At 36.4% G+C, this 22,314-nt stretch overlaps 1 non-coding gene across 1 annotated transcript; it reads left to right on the top strand.

Moving 5' to 3' along the window:
* Positions 1-211: 211 nt before the first annotated feature.
* LOC141625432 (small nucleolar RNA R71) lies at positions 212-318 on the top strand. The gene has a single exon (XR_012535214.1). It is a non-coding gene; the product is annotated as a small nucleolar RNA R71 (small nucleolar RNA).
* Positions 319-22,314: the final 21,996 nt, after the last annotated feature.

The raw sequence follows: 22,314 nt of genomic DNA, 5'->3' as shown, positions 1-22,314 counted from the left end.
TTGTGTGATGGAGTCCACTTGATGCTTCCCTCCCCTAGTAGCTTTCTTTGGACTACTATATTGATAGTTATGAACCGCCATTTCTTCGATCTTACCCCATGTTTGGTTGTCATCGACCTCGGCGAATCTTCCATTAGAACCCATGTTGAGCACAAGCCTCGAATATTTATATAAGCCATTCCAAAATTGTTGAACAAGGAACCATTCACTTAGTCCATGATGAGGACAAAAGCGACATGTATCCTTGAATCTCTCCCAAGCCTTATGTAGAGACTCCTCATCTCTTTGCTTGAACCCGGTGATTTGGGCTCTCAACATGTTAGTCTTCTCCAGAGGATAGAACTTCTTGTACAAGGCAAGTGCTAACTTCTTTCATGAATCAATTCATAGGGTAGCTTTATCTAGGCTCTTTAACCATTGCTTTGCGGCTATGATCAAGGAAAAACGAAACAGAATCCAACGAATTTGGTCTTGAGTTGCCCCGGTTTGACCAATTGCATCACAATAGTCACAAAAAGTCTCCATATGTAGATGAGGATCTTCACTAGTCTTCCCCCCAAATTGACTTCTCTCAACTAATTTTATAAATGCGGATTTGGCAATGAAATTACCCGTTAAATGAGGTGGTGTAGGATTACCATTTGGTAGGTTCTCCTCGGTTGGTACGGAATGACACGAGAATTTTGGCATTGTAGGTTAATTTTGTGGTTGGTTTTGAATTGGGTTCTCCTCTCCTTCTCTTGCAAAAGGGTTGGTAAACTCAATACTATCCGATTGGACAGCACCAATGTCCACAAGTTCTCTAATACCCAAACTTGTTGAAGTCCCTATTACGGTTCTTCTAATGTTGGTCAAGGTTCTTTCAATCTCGGGATCAATAGGCAAAGGTCTACCTTGTGATCTCCTAGACATGCAAAAAGCAAACAACTAGAAAGCAATTAAAACTACCTAGAGGAGTTTGACTTCCCCAAGGTTAAGAAAGACACAACTAAAAACAACAAATGATAACAATTCAATTGAACACCGTCCCCGGCAACGGCACCATTTTTGATACGGTTTTAGGCTTTGTCGTCTAAGCTAACCAATCAAAGCAATATTTATAAGCTTAACTAACTACTTTTAGTAGAGTGGCAAGTAATGGTCGGATCCCAAAGGACGGGTATTGAATCAAGTTATCGGTTGTAGAGAGCTATGTCTTAGGGTGTCACAAATTGGGTTGAGATTGAGGGTTGTAAGCTAAACTACTAAACAATGAAATGTAAAGAAATAAAAGAAAAATAAAGCAAGTAAACAAATAGAGTTTGTAAGCAAATGATTAAGGCACTAGGGTGTCATGGGTTGATAGGGGATTCATGGTGGAGATCATACAAACATGTTTACATAGTTGCAAGCAAATTATTGTTGTAGTGGAATCGAGTTAGTTTATGTGTTACAATTCCTGGGAAGATTTGGGTCCCAGAGCCGAGTCGGTCAAGACTGTACAACACCTACAAGTCGACTTAGTTTCTTTATATTAGAATATATTCATGTTCTAACAAGCCTTGACTTAGTTTATATCTTACAAGTCTTGTTGAATGCATAAGAGATTCATGCAAGGTTGTCAATCAAGCAATTCATCACGCATAACATGTGCATAAGTTAAAACTAAAACAAGCAAGCAATCTTATGAAAGCATATTATATTAAGTATGGATCTACCCCCATGTTTTAATTCCCCTAGTCCCCCATTAACCCTAGCTAGAAGACTACTCACTCATGGTCATGGTAAACATTCTAATAGGAGTGTCAATCATATTAACAAGGTTAAACATGGTGAATGAGTAAAGCAATAATTAATTAAGCAAAGGGTAAAAGAGATTCTACCAACTTAAGGATGATCCAAATAATAACAAAGAATAATAGAAGAACACTTGATAAATGATGAAGAGTTGTCAAGTCTTCAATAAACCCCAAATAGTCTTCAAATTACCCAACTAAATCTAAGAACACTTAGATGATTAAAGAAAATGTAAGATTTGATTAATATTGAATTGAGTTAATATAACTTGATTATTATTATTATCTAAACTTGATTAAAACTTAATTAGAACTTGATGATCACTCCCCTAAAACAATGGGGTATTTATACTAAGTACAAGAATTAGGGTAACTAAGGGCTTAAATGACGATTAAGTCCCTAAGAAGAATATTAGTGCCTTACAAGTCCAATAAGGAGCCGCCCGACTTGTCCTTGAAGTATGCTCGAGTTGCCCAGGGATCCGCTCGACTTGACAACGGGACGCCCGGATGGTGGCTTGGGACGCCCGGATCATTGATCAGCTTTTCTTCTTCTTCTTTTGACTGCCTAAGGATCCATGGGGATCGTTGAGGGGTCATGGGGGTCTTCTTCAATGCCCATTCTACTTAGTTTATTCACTTAGGCCTTTAGTATTGGCCTCCTCTTTTATGCCTGGTCATTAGATGAACTCCATTTAGCTCCACTTTGCTCTATAAGTGCAAGGCTAGAAATCCTCTCCTACCAGGGACACAAAACCTCAAAAAATATGCAAAGTAGGGAACTAAAGATAAGAAACAAACTGATAGTTAGCGGCGAGTCGTTGTTCACTCCATCAAACACATTTATATTTCTCAACAAAAAACTAGTTAGTGGTTAAGTCGAGGTCGATCCACGGGACGGTGTGCTTTGGGTTCTAAGTCTATCTATCTTAATTCATGCTAGTGTCACAAATGATTTGGGTTTGTAGTTGTGTTCTAGACTAATGCAAGTAATAAAGTAAAACAAGTAATAAAAGGAAGGATGTAAACAAATGACTAATGATGCTAGGATATCATGGGTTCATAGTGGATTCATGGGAGTTGATCATATAAACATGTTCCCAATTATATGCAAGCACTTATTGTTATGGTGGGATCGAGTTGGTGTATAAGCTTACAATCCCTAAGAAGGTTTGGGTCCCGGAGCCGAATCGATTAGATTGTACAACACCTACAAGTCGACTTAATCCTTCCTATTCAACATTATGCATGGTCTAATGAGGCTCGAATTAGTGTATAAGCTTACAAGCCCCATTTAAAAGATAGGTGATGGGTAAAAAATGCAAGGATTCATAGGCTCGCATTTCATCAAACATAACATGTGCATAAGTTGAAATCACAACAAGCAAGCAATTTAGTTACGAAGACATATTAGATTAAGCATGAATCAATACCCATGTTGGTTTCCCTTCATTCCCCATTAATCATAGCTAAAGAACTACTCACTCATTATCATGGGAAACATGTCATTAATGGTGTCAATCATTACAACAAATGTAAACATGATAAGAGAATGAGGAAATAAACAATAAAGATTGAAGAGTAGAGAGATTATACCAAACTTAAGATGAATAAATGGAAAGGAAAGAATAATAGAAGAGAACTTGATTGATTGATGAAGAGTTGTCAATTCTCCAATAATAACTCAATAATCTTAAATTACTCAATAATAATAAACTTGAACAATAATTAAGGAAAGATTAATGTGGAATGGTTGGGATTCATCTATTCTAATCTACTTCCTAATCTATTCTAAGAGGATTTTCTATTATCCCAACCTCCTCCTCTTAATTAATACTAATGGAATATATATAATATAACATCATTAGGTTAAGCAAGGGTGGATTAGTAAATAACAATGCTAAGTTTTAAATAGGGAATTGCAAGTCTCGAGGGAGATGCGCATATCACGTAGCTACTCTCACCACGATCCGCTCGGATCGAATTGATTCACGGTTGAAATTGTAAAGGGATCCGCTCGTCTTACTAGGGAGGCGCTCGGATCAAAAGTCCCAGATCCGCTCGTCTCATGCTTGGGCCGCTCGGATCTGGACAGGGCAATCCGCCCGTCTTGTGCTTAAGACGCACGGATCGTGGTTCAGTTTTTCCACCTCTTGCTTTAGAAGCCTATGATCTACGTATACTCTTTATTCTTGCTTCATTGGCCATCGTTTTTGCCTCCTCTTCATACTAGTCCATCTAAGATTGTCAACAAGCTTCCGGGTATGCGCCGGAGACAAGAATTCCGCCTCATTATCTCCTTTCCTATAAGACATATAGAATGCACTAGGAAAGTAAAATAGGAAGGAATTAACGGATAAAATGGTCATGAAATGCTATATTAGTATGCAAAATTGGTTCAATTAGGGGACTAAATGTGCGCAATTAAGAGTCACATCAAACATCCCAAAACCGAACCTTTACTCGTCCCGAGTAAAGAGGTGACTAAAACTATACCTTTATTTAAACTATCCTAATAATATAACTGATGTGAGACAACTAGCGGGTCTCACTTCGCCCCTTCAACTCACAACAAGACATCTATGAGGTAAGATGCCTTCTTGCAAGGCAAGGTTGGGCTTGCCAAAATTGCGATACATCCAAGCATTAAGCACACAAAACAGGTAATGGATGCATCTACAAAAGAATAGCCACTTTCATCATCTAAGTGGCGGAAATCACCTAAGGGGGAAGAAATTCAAGGGTACACACTCCATCATAGATATTGTTTCTCTAAGCTACTAAGTCTAAGAGGACATCAACAAATCACCTCCAATTTGTGTCAAAATAGGATACTTTTATCATCAATTGCTAAATGCTTTCGTCAAGAGTAGACTCCCTATGGTGTTAGAAACACTTTACGATCGCGGAATTCCCCCTCTTGCGTAGACAAGAAAGAAGATCTTCCCCTTTCCACCATGCAACAAATGAGATCAATGGATAAAAGGGATTCAAAGTGTATGAGTTTCATAATGGTAGTTTGCATTTTGATTTGTTTCCCCCCCCCCCCCCAATTTCTTGTGGTATTTGACTTTTTTAGAACATTTCTTTTGCCACTTTTGATGTTTGGCATTTTGATACTTGGCAAATTTTTCAATCTTTGCATTTTTTTTGAACAATTTTCAAAGTAACCCCATTTTGTAGCAAGGGTACTTTTATAGAAGCATAAGAGTCTATTTTTGCTCCTCATTTCATTTGATGCATTTTGCAAACTTTTTGATTTCGATTTGGTACTTGAACTCAATTTGGAGATTTTTGTGCCTAGTCCCTTTTTGTGGACAAAATATGATGATAGAAGTGTAAGGACGGTTGCATGGCTTCAAAGATCACCTTGTAATAAACGGTAGCCAAGGAGTTATCACACCACAGGGTACTCTTGACTAGGCCTTAGTCCATGGGTCAAAAGATACTAGTGTGACACATCCTAGGGTGTCTTGAGGGTATTCTAGCAAACAAAGTCTCAAGGAGAAAAATTATCTACAAGGGCCTTAATAAACTTGTCAAGATTCCCAAATAGGCATTTTCACAAAAAATTTTCTAACCATGCAAATTACATGCCATGATGCAACTAACATATATACGAATTAAATGCATATGCTTCTATCAACTATTATGCCATGTAATCTAAATACAACTCCTAGCAACACATAGATACACAAACCGCAATAACAAAATACACCACATCCTCCTTGACATGTAAGCCCATCCTTCTCATAAATAATGAAAAGAAATGGAAGGGAAATAAGGATTAGAACGATCATACCAAGCGGTCTTCATATTCCCTTGCGATTGCCTCAAATGTAGTGTTCTGTCTATGTGAGAAGAGAACAAAAACACAAGTATATACAATTATACACTACTAAATTAAAGAACAAATTTTTGATTTTTGAAATTTTCAAATTTTTTATGGATTTTGTTTTAATGAAATTAAACAACATATTTTTGGATTTTTCAAAAAAATTCAATTTTTATGTGTTTTTGGAATATAGATTACCATCCCCCACTTTATTTTGGACATTGTCCTCAATGTACATGTAGGAGTAGGAATGAAAAAAGAAATACATGTTTTGGATTTTAGATTTTAGGGAAATTAAAGTACAAATGCAATGATATGATATGAATGAATGCATGCTCTAACTAAATGCAATTCTATATGACATATATAACAAATGAATGCAATTTACACTATACTAAATGATGCATGTTTTCTACTAAACTATGGTCATTTATGATCAAACCTCCCCAAACCGATTTAAGCAATATTTCTAGTGTAGAAATGAATAGATTTGGTCATTTGTGAATGCAACTAACTATATGAAATATATCACATTGCAAAGTAATCTATTTATGTTACAATGCAATTATACTATATTAACTAACTAACTAATGCAATATGGAATATAATACAAATGCAACTAAATGCAAGATAATTGGAAATGCAATACAACTATACATGAGAGAAAGGAAAAGAAAGAGTACTATATAATTGGAGGTGGTGTGGTAGACACCTATTGCCCTTTCACTCGTCATCATCATCATCATCATTGCGGTATCCACGCCCGCTAGAACCTCCTTGATCACACCCTCCTCCTTGGCCAAAGAATCCTCCACCTTGGCTGCCAAAGTTCCCGTCTTGGTTCCCTTGATTAGGGAATAAAAGGTGCGGGTTGAGCCCAAGATGGGTGAGGGCCTCTAGGGTCGATGTCCCCTTGTTGAGCCATGTTGTAGTAGGAGGCCGGGGTATTGAGCCAAGTAGTTGTCAACCCTCCCATCGTAAACTCCAAGATCGAAACGTTGCATGAGCTTCATTAAATCATTCATGTTTGGAGCTCTTGGATCTTGAGGAGCGAATGGCACATTTGTGTGGGGTAGGGCGGAATGGGTACATAGGATGGTGGTGCATTACCCCGTTCAGGTTGACGAGGTGCTTCTTATCTTTGTGGTGGGTTAGGGTGAATCTCAATGGGTAGGAGGTAGTTCGGTGTAGGTGAGTACCGACTCAACCGTGGCTCGGTGGGTGGTACATTCCACCCCATGAGGACAATTGAAGAGCATCCCTTTATGAACCACTCCATAATTCCGTCTTGATTGTAAGTGCACCACCGGTGGTGGTTGAAGATACCATCTTCGTCAATCAAAGTGCTCCCTTCGAGCTTTTTAGAAGCCCCATGAAGGTTAAACCCAGGGCAAAGTTCATTGGCTATTATTTTTATTAGGCCTCCCATCACGAAGGTCTTAATGTTAAAATTCCCTTGAGCATAATCAAAGAGCCTTGTGAGCATCTCAAGGGGCGTTTTGAAATTGTAAGCCCTCGTCCCTTGAACATTCAAGTAGGATTCTAAGAAGGTCAAGTCAATAAGGGTACACCTATCTTGTTCTAGCCTCCCATTGACGGTTCCAGCTATAAAGCTCTTAGTGATCCGAATCACCAGAAGTTGGATGGCGAAGGTGTAGCATTGTTTGAAGGAATGGAGTTCCCTCCCGGAGATCGCTCTCCAAATGTGGTTAACATTGAAGTCGGAGGGCTTATTGGTGTTTTCCCTCGGCACTTCAAGACCAAATTTTTTTTCAAATTGGTCCAAGGTTAACCTATGGTCTTGATTACAAAGTTGGAACTCCAAGCAAACATTTCTCCGTGTATTAGTAACAATGTGGAGACTACACAAAAACTCGAGGGTAAGACTCAAATAGTGAAGGAAATGTAGATCTTTATACATACTAACATACTCATATATGTTTAAATTAATTTATCATAAAATTAAATACGGATTTTATGCATGCAAACAATATGATAAAATAGAGGAGAAATCATGTTCTTACATTGGTGATTTCGGTTTTATTGGACACAAAAGAAACCTCCTTTTCTTTTGTTCTTGAGCTTTCCTAAGATGGAAGAACAAGATCCAAGTGTAGGATCTCTCCTTAGGATTAATACCCAAAGCTTACCCTTAATTTAATTAATATTACATGAACTAGTATAATATTAATGTAGTAGAAAAATGACCCAAAAATAATATAAACACTTAATTATTTTCGGTTTTGTAGAGAGAAGAAGAGGAGGATTATTATTCTCTCTAGAATTGTATTTTGGATGAGTGATTAGAATGAATTGTCATACAACACATTTTGTATATTATTAGGTAAAAATATATGAAAAACCATGATGGTTTTGCCTTCTCAAAACCGGGTGGAAGGGGGGCTTTTTTGGGGGAGCCAATGCATGCAAATGTTGCTCTTAACAATGTTAATAGGGTTGCATGGCTAGACAATTAGGTAATCATTGTGTTTACTTAATAAATTAATCAACACAATATTAACCTAATACCCCATTAATTTCGGTACAATCATAACATGGAGTCCATATTATTTTTGTCAATTTCTCAATATGTAACATGTCACATGTAACATAAATTTGTTATGTATTTTTAACATATTAAAAATCAACGTATTAATAAAAATACGTCATATACAAAAATCGACTCAGTAATTTCATAATTACTTGTACCAAAATATCTTACCATTTATAAATCACAACATATTGTATTTATAATAATTCATTCAATTTCAATTGTTTCTATAAACAATAATTTCATCCGAGTGATTATACGATTCAATTACTCAGACCGTATCTCATATAATCACATTTTAATTTGATACGTAAATTTTACTTCCAAAATCGTCCGTCAATTTTCAAATAATTTAATTAACTCGTAACATTATACGATTAATTAAATAATCAATTAAGAGTGTTGCCCTATAGGTATGACCTAGGGGGTCAACTGATCACCACCGTCGCACGACAGTAATGTCAAACTCTAGTCAGCCAATCATTACCGATATATGTTGACCAGATGACAGTAACAATATTACTTCCCAATTGTATTCTATATAATGAGATTTAAACATGTGATCATCATGATCAACAGTCGTGATCGCATTATTGTCGGAGGACACATATTCCAACAATCTCCCACTTGTCCTCGACAAGTGTGCGTGTAATACCCGGTATTTTAATATGATATTATATTAGGCCGAGTTACCAGCTGGGTCGTGTGGTGTATTTGTGACTCGGGTAATTATGTGACTCGGGTTTTAATTAATCTAACTAGGCTAGGCCCGTATCGTCTTAATAGCACCTATCCTATATGTATAACCCATCTAACCAAACCCTAATCTCCCTATCACCATATTCATTTTAACCATGAGAAAAGAGAGAAAAGAGAGAAGAGGGAGCCGTGTGTGAAGGGAGCCGCGTGAGGAATTGCGAGGCGTTTTCTCAGCCTATTCTCATCCTATTTCGTAAGTAGACTATCCTATTACCTCTTTATTCAATTATTAGCATAATTATAGTAGTATTGGGATAATTTTCGTAACCCTAGAATTGGTTTGGGGGTTTTTGATTATAAATTGTATGAGATAAATGAATGGAATAGTTACAGCAATTTACAGATTCGTTGGTCTGTGTTATTTGAGTGTTTTACCTGTCTTAAAGCCGTGGGATGCAAAAAGTTAAAGAAGAGACTCATGTTTATTCCAAGTCTAGTTTATGCCTGTGAAAATTGGTAGCATTACACCGTGTAGTTTTTCCTGAAAAAATTATTTGTGAACGTCTATCTAAAAAGTCCGCAAATCAGTAGAGGCTGAAAGATTACTTCTAAAACATAATTTAGATATTGAATTGGTGCTGGGTCTTTTTCATATATTTAATTTAAAGAGTTTAGATGAGTTAGGCGTTGGTTTTACTTAAGAATCATTTGTCAAACTCGTTTTATGAATCAATACTTTTTATGCGATGGTTTCTGTCAGTTTTTGGAAATCAGTCTGAAAACCCTTGATAAGTTTGGAATTTGAGAAAAACACGTTAGATATAAATTGTAGCTAAGACTCATGTGGTTCCAATTCAATTGGCCTTGCATCAATTCGAATTTTCTGGAATTAGTTATTCATTTTATACCGAGTCTGCCATGAGCAGGAAAATCAGGAAAAGTCGTGTTTGTTCTTTAAATTGATATTCCTATTAAGTTATGATGAGTCTAGGTTATGTGCATGATTAATTGACTGAGTAGATGGTAATTATACATAATTATGTTATGTAGGTGATGGATAAGTGAAGGATCATAAGTGATTGCTTGTGTGTGCTTGGATTGCGAAAAGGTAGGGAAATACACTTGACTTATTATCGTTGATGTTGAATTGTGTTGACTTGTTTGTGTTTCGTATGACCAAACTGTGAACGTTGACTTGCTTCGTGGCTGTTGATTTACGTTATGATTCATATACTGAAAGGTGATTGACTGAATTGATCGTATTGAGTATGTTATCACAACATTTGGTAACCGACATGATTTTATGATTGATCAGTTCAAAGATATATATATTGTGTTGCATTAATTTCTTTTGAGCATTCATATGCATTGGAGATGGAGGATGTTGTGGTGATGTGGTGTGGTGAAGATGATGTTGTGATAAGGCCCAGGCGGGTTCTGCAGACTTGCCCTGGTGTCCTCAACAAGGAAATGTGCAGATCGGCTACGGTCGATTTATAGTCTACCGGGGATCGGTATGGCTGGGTGTTCCGGGTTATGAGATATGAGTTGAGATGGAGATGGTGGTGACGGAGAAGCATGCATATCATATTTTGTTGTTTCATTGTATTCCCTACTCAACCTCGTGGTTGACCCTGTGTATTCGTGAACACCTGTGACGATCCAAATATTGGGGAGCAGGCTTGACAGGTTTATGAGATAGGCTGGGAGCTTGATGGGCGTGAGACACTGGATCAGAAGACTTAGTAGCTAGATCATCATTTAGAAGACTTTCACTTTCATTTATGTTAGTTCCTTGTAATTTGATGTAAAAGAGGTTTTGTAATAATTAAGTTAAAGTAATTATATATTTTGCCTTGGAGTTTAATTTGTTATTCACTACCTCGGGAAACCGAGATGGTAACAGTCCGGTTTAGTAGGGAATGTCTTGCTAAAGGCTCCTTCATAAATCGGGGTGTTACAGTGCGTCACCAATTCTCTTGTCCTATTACTATCTCCCACTCAATGCAAGGTGTCTTTCAGGTCGTACTTGCAAGTGATCATATCTAGAGTGGTTTCCTCGATCTGGAGAATAACTGATTGACCGGACTTATCTATCATAGATACTTTCCGAGCGTGGCCACGCATTTCCAGTTCATTACTCCTCGAGTGGCCCTGAGATATTGTTATAACCCTGATTAGGGGTGGACAATTCTTATCTCACTCATTCCCTTCGACTAGCCACATCCATCATAACCCAAAATATGCCCATTTGACCTCATTTACGAAGGTCGTAGTAACACAAATCAAAGTTAATCTGAAACTGTGCCATCTTAGGCGAATAGTCTTTAGTCGAAAGAATCGACTCATTCGAATACTATAGTAGCTCTCGCCACGACCAGGCTATATAAATTTGCCAGAACTCTATAAGCGGTCATTAGGCCCGACAAAATGTTCCTAACAGTCTGCCTATGTGATCGACTAGTCATCTCACATGACTCTATGGCACTTGAACTTGCCATCAATCGCATCACACTCTAGTCACTTCGAGACGTCACCTCATATAAGTAACTATGGGCAATTACAATGTTAATCCATCTTCACTTTAACGGGGTTCAATTGTCTCTACAACCCGTTTGGATATAACAATGTACAAGGTGAGTTAATAATAACTCAAACGACAAATGTCGACATCACACTCGGGTAGTCAATATCATATTACAACCTTGTGATGTATATCATTAGTGTAAACACTTATTGATTGCAATAGAAGTTTAACATCCCATGTGTCCATGTGTTCAAACTTCTTACACTTGCATTTTCCTTTACATTCATGTTCTCTCTCATAGCATGAACTTTACCAAGTACACATCAAGGTTCCCGACCTTGGTTTCGGTTCTTTAACTTGAAAGAACTTTCTTATCGACTATCACATAACGAACGAATTTGTGATGAATGATATAACTTGTACTGATCAAGTATTCCATCCACACACAATGCACTAGGTATATGTTTTGTAGAATCTTGTAACAATTGACAAGATTTACAGCTTAGCACTTCTCACAAGTCCTAGCTTAACTAGGAAAGATTATTTTTGAATAACTTCTTATTCAACCAAGCATCTTTCCAAAACTTCTCATTTCTCTTTCTAGGCTTGAAAGAATTGGGATTCTCATAAATCCTCATATGTGCTCGGATTTTCTATAATATGTGCAACCTCTTATCACATAATGGAGTATTCCGTCAAACACCGAAATCGCTCATCGGATTCTACTTGAGAATTCATGACGTTTCTATTATGGCTTACCAATCAATCATCATGCTCTTATGCATATGATTCATAATTGGACATGTACATGATCATTCTAATGGCGGAAACATTAGTTACTAATAATCATGAGATCAACCGTTCATAGGTTCAATGAACGACCATGACTGCTAATGGCAATTCCATTTTCATCTACATGAATAACCTATGTGAATGTTGATTCGATGTGTATCTCTTAATACTAATCCAACATCCCTTGATGTAATTGGATTCATCATTGTCCATTTTCATCCAGAATTGAAAACTCAAATGCTTCTTTATGAAAGAAGGCATTAGCTCGTCATTCTTTAATGAGTGATGAGTTGTAAACATTCAAAGGATGATAGCTCCCACTAAATTCCATGTCTTCACATGAGAACTTTCTAACTCCCACTCAATTTCACACATTTCGAAATCGACTTCTCAATCGAAATTTATCAAGAATTGAAATATAAATTGCATTGCCAAGTTATTAATATAGAACCATATATGTTCCCATCATATCCTTTCAAAATACTTATTTTGAAGTGGTCTTATCTTAACCTTACGGAAAGAGATTTTTAAATCTCCAACACACTCATGTCATAATGATGTGTAGTAATGTCATTATTCAAATATAAACAATATCTAGAATACGTCCTTCGCAAATACCCTTTTGGAAGGAGGTTTAACCATTTCATAGTGAGGTTAAGTAATGACATTTTGCGAGGTTAAAACTTTGGCCATTGAAGATATCGGTATATCAATCTTTGCAACTCGATCATAACTAGTATGTTACTTTGATTCATTTAGGCTCTTAAGTAAATCTCAAGGTTGAAACTATTGGTCAAATGTTTCATAAACTTAGTCAAAAACTTGTTAAGACTTTTCATTAGTCATTTTTCTTCCAAAACTTTCTTTTGGTCTCCTCGTGTAGTTATCTTGAGAATATACTCTTATGATTACTTCACTTGGTCTCTTTAGTCATATAGAACTAACTTGAGACCATAGATCTCATCTATTCGGCACACTATGTAAATAGATATACCTTCATTCAAATCATTCTCTCTTGCGTAGATCTTCATTTACACAAGTACACAATTTTATCTTGCCTTGTGTGTTGTGTCCTCATTTTTCTCCCACTCTATCTTTAGAATAAATACACTATAGATTCAAAGATAGCCTATGAGACACAAATTAATGATGTTGAAGTATAAGGAGAACTATCTCATAGATAGACTAATAGTTATTGATTTCATATGTGTACTTGGTGATTGACATTCCTTTAAGAGAGTTCATAGACTCAAAATCGCTTTATAAATGATCATACACAAGCCTTAAGCATGTGGACATATAATGAAACCCGTCATTATATTTGTCTATTAGATCACTTTAAGCGAAAGATCTTATGTTTCTAAGAGCAAGCATTTAAAGATGAATTTTAGAACATAAAAGGATAAATGATAAAACGGGTGACTTGGGTTGCAAACCAAGTCACCATCATCCAAAATACAAACCATTATCCAAAATGCCTTTCCATGTCGAACACGGAAACTTAAAGTTCTAAAGATTCAAAAACATAAATTAAAGTAAGACAATGAAAAGCAAAGCTCCATAAAAGCTATCCCTAGCTTCTTGATGGTTTCTCATGCTTGCTTTTCCTTTCCCTTGTCTTTGCTTGGTGGAGGCCCTATTTAAAATAAAAAGGGAGATACATTATCACAACTTTGCATCATAATACCATAGTTGAATTAGAAACATAAAAGAAGGATAGTCATTTACCTACTGGAGTGATCTTTCCAGTTTTGATATCACCAAGGTATTTGGAACAATTTCTTTTCCAATGTCCCATGCCATTACAATAATGGCATTTATCAAGAGGACCCTTCTTGACTTTTGAGGTGCTAGCTTCATTAGGCTTAGCTTTGGTGAATGTGGGAGCTAGCTTCTTGCCCTTTCTCCCATTCTTCTTGAACTTTCCCTTAATCTTAGTGCTTATGTTAAGCACATCCTTTGGAGGGTTCACATTTAACCCCATGTCCCTCTCGGCTTGCACAAGTAACTTGTGCAACTCCTCAAGAGACACATCCTTGTCTTGCATGTTGAAATTCTCCCGGAATTGCACATATGCCTTGACTTTGGACAAGGAGTGTAGAATCCTATCTACGATGAGTTCTTTGGGGATTTCAACCTTTTGAATTTTCAAGGTCTCGACAAGCTCCATGAGTTTGAGCACATGAGGGCTAACCTTTTGGCCCTCTTTGAAGTCGAGATCAAAGAATGCCGCGGCCGCCTCATATTGGACGATCCGCGGAGTTTGTGAAAACATGGTCACAAGTTTGGAGTAAATCTCATTAGCATTGCCCATTTTAAAAGCTCTCCTTTGGAGGTCCGCCTCCATCGCAAATATCAAGACATTTTTCATTGCGGCGGACTCCTTTTGGTAAGCCTCATATGCTTCCCTAGTGGCCGCGGTGGACCTAGCGGAGGGCTTGGGTGGAGAGGCCTCGGTAAGGTAACGAAGCTTGTCGTCACCTTCGGTGGCTAATTTGAGTTGGGCATCTCATTCGGAGAAATTTGACCCATTCTTTTCAAGTTTACATCGATCCATAAAGGATCGGAGGCATGACGAACTAGCGAGAGGTGTGGCGTTAGGAGTTGGTGTTGGGGTTGCCATTTGTTATGAAAAAGAAGTGGTCTACAAAACAAAATATAAGGAGTAAAACAATTGTCGTTTTAATAATACTCGTAAAAATGTATGATTTAAACAAGTTTTATGCATTTTTCTAGTGACCTCTACCCAACTAGATAAATGATTCCAAGACCCAAATTCATATCGACTTAGGCACGGTAGGGTCGATTCATCCTTTATCAATATAACTCGGTGGATTAACGTTTAATCGATTCTACTTTTAGAACTCTTGGTTGATAATATTATATTAACAATTATCTTTAGCCCAAAACACATTCGACAAGGGCACGGTAGGGCCGATACATCCCTTATCAAAAACTTTTGTTGAGTTCAATCCAAATTTCGAATAAATGTGTCCATGATCCAAATCCATATCAACTTCGGCACGGTAGGGCCGATTCATCCCTTATCAATACGAATTCGGTGGATTAACATTCATCACCCACTTCCCCTACGTAACAAGGTTTGTACCCCGGTAGGGCCGAGTGCACTCCCTCGCGAAATAGGTTTTCATGGTTTCTACTATTTGGTAAGGCTATGTCTCAATTGATTGTTTTAGCGAGAGGTCATGTCAATTTATTATCTATCACGTTTTAAGTGAACTAAAGCGGTGAACTACGATAATTTTAATTGACACGGTCGATAAACTCGATAAAATGATAATGCATGTTTAGTTATGGCGATTTAACGATGCATGTGACATAAAATAAAATGCAAGCATAAAAATAAATAAAACCTAGTATGGCCTTTCCTAAAATAGAAAAACTATTTAACTATTACATATTCGGAAACCAACTCCATTGGTCCCTTGAACTTCGGTTGTGGCACGCATCTCGAGGTAACACCGTCTTTATGTATCGCCATTCTTGAAGAAATCCGTCTTTGGGAACTCCGGAATGAATAAAATTACATAATAAATTACATAATTTCCTATTATACATTTGTAACTAAAATAAAATAAATCTATTAAATTACAAAACGGTGATACGAGATCACAAAAAAAATTACAACCGAATCGATATTCCCATACATTTCGGGAAATACCAATTAAAATCTAAGGCCATACTAAGTAAAATTACATAATTCAAAATTACATAAATTAAATTATGACAATCATAAAGGAAAAATGCAGCATTATAATATGTATGAACATGCTCAATTTTATGCTAAATCGCCTTTAATTAGCCAATATCGTATATTACTCGATTTTTACGGATTTGCGTGATTTCAACATTTTATAATCACAAAAATACATAAACTCATATTTATGCATAAATTAATTACCCTAACCTCTTAGGACTCAAAATTTAGTCTTCACTAATAATTTGACCATAATTAACCCATATTTTATAAAATTGTTCATAAATGGACCAAAAATTACAAAAATAGGCTATAAACTTCAAATAAATCACAAAATTTCAAATAAATTCAAAATTTGAAATTTAAACTTATGAACATTCTGGAAAAATACCATGACACTCATAATGTTCAAAATCTTAGGTTAAAAATTTCGAAATTTTTCCGGAAAAACAATGTTGCGGTTTATCGGTTTCTAATAAAATAATCATAAAAACATGGAAAAATATGTTCATTAACTTTTCAATTTTAGATCTGAAAAAGATAATAAAATGCAACATTAGACGTTTTTCCTAAGTCATAGATTATGTTTTATTAATTTTCCACTAATAATGTCACTATTTATGCTATTTTTCTTCAAAAATCCATAAATCATGCAAAAAGACTTCTTTATAGCCAATTATTTTACACACATCTTGTAAAATTTCATGTGACGACATATTAATTTTCTATGACCAGATTCGAAATATAACTCATATTAACCTATTTTTCACTTAAATCCGAATTTAATAATGAAAAATTCATTTTTCGAGCATAACAAGTCCAAAAATTATGAAAATTTACAGGTTATCTCAAAATAATATATGTGACAACATATCCAAAAATCAAATGAAAATTCGAAGTATAGCTAATTTTAGACCAAAAATGACATTTTTACTCATAAAATCATATTTAAATGCCATTATAGTATAATATGAACAATAAAAATCCGTAAAATTAACCAAAATATCCTAAAACATTTTAGGACCAGAAATATTAACATGCATGAATTAATTTCGTGATATCTCATAGTAACACAATTTTTACAAGTTTTATATGTTATTCTTATAACTCGGAAAAACTTTTAACCGATTTGCATGCAAACAACCGTGGCTCATGATACCGATTGAAGGAAATGTAGATCTTTATACATACTAACATACTCATATATGTTTAAATTAATTTATCATAAAATTAAATACGGATTTTATGCATGCAAACAATATGATAAAATAGAGGAGAAATCATGTTCTTACATTGGTGATTTCGGTTTTATTGGGCACAAAAGAAATCTCCTTTTCTTTTGTTCTTGAGCTTTCCTAAGATGGAAGAACAAGATCCAAGTGTAGGATCTCTCCTTAGGATTAATACCCAAAGCTTACCCTTAATTTAATTAATATTACATGAACTAGTATAATATTAATGTAGTAGAAAAATGACCCAAAAATAATATAAACACTTAATTATTTTCGGTTTTGTAGAGAGAAGAAGAGGAGGATTATTATTCTCTCTAGAATTGTATTTTGGATGAGTGATTAGAATGAATTGTGATACAACACATTTTGTATATTATTAGGTAAAAATATATGAAAAACCATGATGGTTTTGCCTTCTCAAAACCGGGTGGAAGGGGGGCTTTTTTGGGGGAGCCAATGCATGCAAATGTTGCTCTTAACAATGTTAATAGGGTTGCATGGCTAGACATTTAGGTAATCATTATGTTTACTTAATAAATTAATCAACACAATATTAACCTAATACCCCATTAATTTCGGTACAATCATAACATGGAGTCCATATTATTTTTGTCAATTTCTCAATATGTAACATGTCACATGTAACATAAATTTGTTATGTATTTTTAACATATTAAAAATCAACGTATTAATAAAAATACGTCATATACAAAAATCGACTCAGTAATTTCATAATTACTTGTACCAAAATATCTTACCATTTATAAATCACAACAGATTGTATTTATAATAATTCATTCAATTTCAATTGTTTCTATAAACAATAATTTCATCCGAGTAATTATACGATTCAATTACTCAGACCGTATCTCATATAATCACATTTTAATTTGATACGTAAATTTTACTTCCAAAATCGTCCGTCAATTTTCAAATAATTTAATTAACTCGTAACATTATACGATTTATTAAATAATCAATTAAGAGTGTCGCCCTATAGGTATGACCTAGGGGGTCAACTGATCACCACCGTCGCACGACAGTAATGTCAAACTCTAGTCAGCCAATCATTACCGATATATGTTGACCAGTTGACAGTAACAATATTACTTCCCAATTGTATTCTATATAATGAGATTTAAACATGTGATCATCATGATCAACAGTCGTGATCGCATTATTGTCGGAGGACACATATTCCAACAATCTCCCACTTGTCCTCGACAAGTGTGCGTCACCAATTCTCTTGTCCTATTACTATCTCCCACTCAATGCAAGGTGTCTTTCAGGTCGTACTTGCAAGTGATCATATCTAGAGTGGTTTCCTCGATCTGGAGAATAACTGATTGACCGGTTTGATACCTTATGCCTAGCACTTCTAAAACTTCGGTATCAATAAATTGAGTGGGCTCGTACTGCTTACCTAGCAAATGTTCAAATTTTTGGCGGTGTTCATCACTAGTTTAGATTACCTCAGGAAAGTGTTCGAGTTGTGTAACACCTTGTATCACCACATTTTGACGCCCCCTTGCCTCCCTTGGGGCGGATGAAGAAGTACCCTTGCGCCTTTTGGGTGCAGAATCAACGGATTTCTTGCCCTTGCCTCTTAGGTTCATCATTTTGTTGATGGAAAAGTTAGGGTTTTGGGTGTTTTGTGACGGGGATTATTGAGAGATGATGATATGAAATTGTTAGAAGATAAGATAAGGGAAATGAGGGATGGTGGGGATGTTTATAATAAGGAAATGGGGTGGGAGACGAGCGGACCAGGGCCGGGCTCGGGCGGATAAATCGAGGATCTAGCAAAAAGTCGTGCCAATCCGAGCGTCCTGTGTGTGATCCGGGCGTCTTGATGTTGCGGTCCGAGCGTCTTATGGTGGAGACGCACGGATTCTTAGTTAGTGGGCTTCCGTATTTTGAATGCAGTTGGGGACGAGCGGATTTTGGGAGAGACAAACGTCTCTGCTGGGACGAGCGGATTGTTGAGAATCCGAGCAGATTCTCATCCAGTGCAAAACGTTTCTTAGGACGTTGCCCAGGACGAGCGTCCCAAGGCCAGTCCGAGAGGATTCATCTAGATACGAGCGTCTCCTCTACAATTCGGACGGATCGTTAGACAGTGTCGATTTTTACTTGTAGCAAGGCTCAGGACGAGCGTCTTACTACCAGGACGGGCGTCTTGTGCCGTTCTTCGTCAATCCCTCGTTTCTTTCATTCGAATTCTTTCCCTTGCACCCTTGTGTGATTCATTCTTATCGTTTTTTCTGAAAATATACTCAATGAATAGGTAAGCAACCCTCTCTCACTACTCTCATGTAAGAAAATGCAAGAAAAATAAAGGTATATATAATATTACATAATGCAGAGATTATGGGAATTAATTATATTACAAATGGTGGTTTGAGATAGGACTCCATCAAACTAGCTTGAATTGTCGAGATTCTTTGTCCATAGAGCTCAAGGCTCTTAGAAGAAGATCAAAGGCTTGTGAAAAAGCCCCAAATAAGCATAAGTATGGTTTACTCCAATTCAAAATAAAGCTTGGCCAAGGAAGCTTGTCATTCATTCTATCTTTCACTTTGTCCTTGGCACTCAAATATTTGCAATGCTTCAAACTAACATGCCCATGATTCTTGTCAACACAAGGTATGAAGTATGGCTCATTTTCATCCGGAGACTTCCACTTACCGCCTTCTCTTCTAGTTTCGGTGATGACGATAGCACTTTAATTATTCAATCCTTCCAAGGTAGAAGGAGAATTTTTATAACATTGGTGACCAGATGCTTTAGGAGTTGGAATGGTGGGTACCAAATCTCCACAAGCAAGTCCATTCGCAAGTTTGTTCTTGAGCTTTTCCACTAAGTATCCTTTATAAGATAATTTGACTTTTTGAGAAGATCCACCATATAATCTCCAACAATCATAGGTTCCATGGTGGGTGGGAAATGGTCTTCATAGGCAATAGGGGAGAGGTATTCATTTTCTTCATGATATGATATCTCAAATTTCTCAAGGATGGGCTCCTCGAGTAAGGTGATTTCATAAGTCCATTCTTCTTCCCAATTCCAAAGGTCCTTGCAAGACACATATTCTTCATAAGCTTCTTTCACGAGCTTATTATCATGGCTACCTTCAAATGAATCATAAATGGGGGCTTCATCTTTCTTCAATAATTCATCCTCCACCATCTCAATATTCACATCAAAGGATACACATTCATACTCACAAAAGCTAAGTGTATTTGGCGTACTCAACCTCATGTGTTCTTCGTCAAACACAACACTTTCATACTCACAAGAGCTCAATGGGATTGGCTTTTCCCACTTCTCATCAAAGGTGATTCCTTCAAACTCGCATTCATGATCAATGTCGTAGGAATGGTGAGGAGTAGTTACTTGGGCTTCCTTCATTCGGGCAATTTGAATTTACAACTCCTCACCTTGGGTAACAATGCCTTGAAGAACATTGTCCCTATTTTGGCTTTCCTCTAGCATTTGTTTGAAGAAGTTTTGTTTATCTCCCATCATTTGGAGAACTACATCTTGAATAGGCTCATCTTCTTGTCGTGGGTGGGTGTGAAAGTGGTCATATTGTGGCATTTGGAATTGGTTGTAAAGTGGGTATTGGGTGGGGTGATTTTGGTGGGGAAAGTTAGGGTAGTAGTTAGGATTTTTATTTTATGAGTAGTAAGGTAGATTTGTGTTGACTTGCTCCTCAAACTCCCATACCCATAATCATACTCAAAACATCACCACATATTCCATATGTCAAGTCTTGAGCTATCAACATAGGTAAGACAAGGAAATAACTACAACCAAGGAAACTACACAAAAATGGTAAGAAGGACCTTGAGGAACAAGTTCCTCAAGGTTAAAGCAAAATTAAAATAGACAAAAAAAAAACAAGAACTTAATCACATAACACCGTCCCCGGCAACGGCGCCATTTTGATGGTTAGCGACGAGTCGTTGTTCACTCCATCAAACACATTTATATTTCTCAACAAACAACTAGTTAGTGGTTAAGTCGAGGTCGATCCATGGGACGGTGTGCTTTGGGTTCTAAGTCTATCTATCTTTATTCATGCTAGTGTCACAAATGATTTGGGTTTGTAGTTGTGTTCTAGACTAATGCAAGTAATAAAATAAAACAAGTAATAAAAGGAAGGATGTAAACAAATGACTAAAGATGCTAGGATATCATGGGTTCATAGGGGATTCATGGGAGTTGATCATACAAACATGTTCTCAATTATATGCAAGCACTTATTGTTGTGGTGGGATCGCGTTGGTGTATAAGCTGACAATCCCTAAGAAGGTTTGGGTCCCGGAGCCGAATCGATTAGATTGTACAACACCTACAAGTCGACTTAATCATTCCTATTCAACATTATGCATGGTCTAATGAAGATCGAGTTGGTGTATAAGCTTACAAGCCCCATTTAAAAGATAGGTGATGGGTAAAAAATGCAAGGATTCATAGGCTCGCATTTAATCAAACATAACATATGCATAAGTTGAAATCACAACAAGCAAGCAATTTAGTTACGAAGACATATTAGATTAAGCATGAATCAATCCCCATGTTGGTTTCCCTTAATTCCCCATTAATCCTAGCTAAAGAACTACTCACTCATTATCATAGAAAACATGTTATTAATGGTGTCAATCATTACAACAAATGTCAACATAATAAGAGAATGAGGAAATATACAATAAAGAGTAAAGAGTAGAGAGATTATACCAAACTTAAGATGAATAAATGGAAAGGAAAGAATAATAGAAGAGAACTTGATTGATTGATGAAGAGTTGTCAATTCTCCAATAATAACCCAATAATCTTCAATTACCCAATAATAATAAACTTGAATAATAATAAAGGAAAGATTAATGTGGAATGGTTGAGATTCATCTATTCTAATCTACTTCCTAATCTATTCTAAGGGGATTTTCTATTATCCCAACCTCCTCCTCTTAATTATTACAAATGGAGTATATATAGTAGTAAATCATTAGGTTAAGCAAGGGTAGATTAGTAAATAACAATGCTAAGTTTTAAATAGGGAATTGCAAGTGTCGAGGGAGATGCACATATCACGTAGCTACTCTCACCACGATCCGCTCGGATCGAATTGAAGCACGGTTGGAACTGCCAAGGGATTCGCTCGTCTTGCTAGGGAGACGTT

This window comes from Silene latifolia, chromosome X (assembly GCF_048544455.1).
Source record: "Silene latifolia isolate original U9 population chromosome X, ASM4854445v1, whole genome shotgun sequence".
NCBI classification, from domain to species: Eukaryota; Viridiplantae; Streptophyta; class Magnoliopsida; order Caryophyllales; family Caryophyllaceae; genus Silene; species Silene latifolia.
Note: the sequence above shows the minus strand (reverse complement) of the source record. Positions and strands in the feature narration are given on the sequence as shown.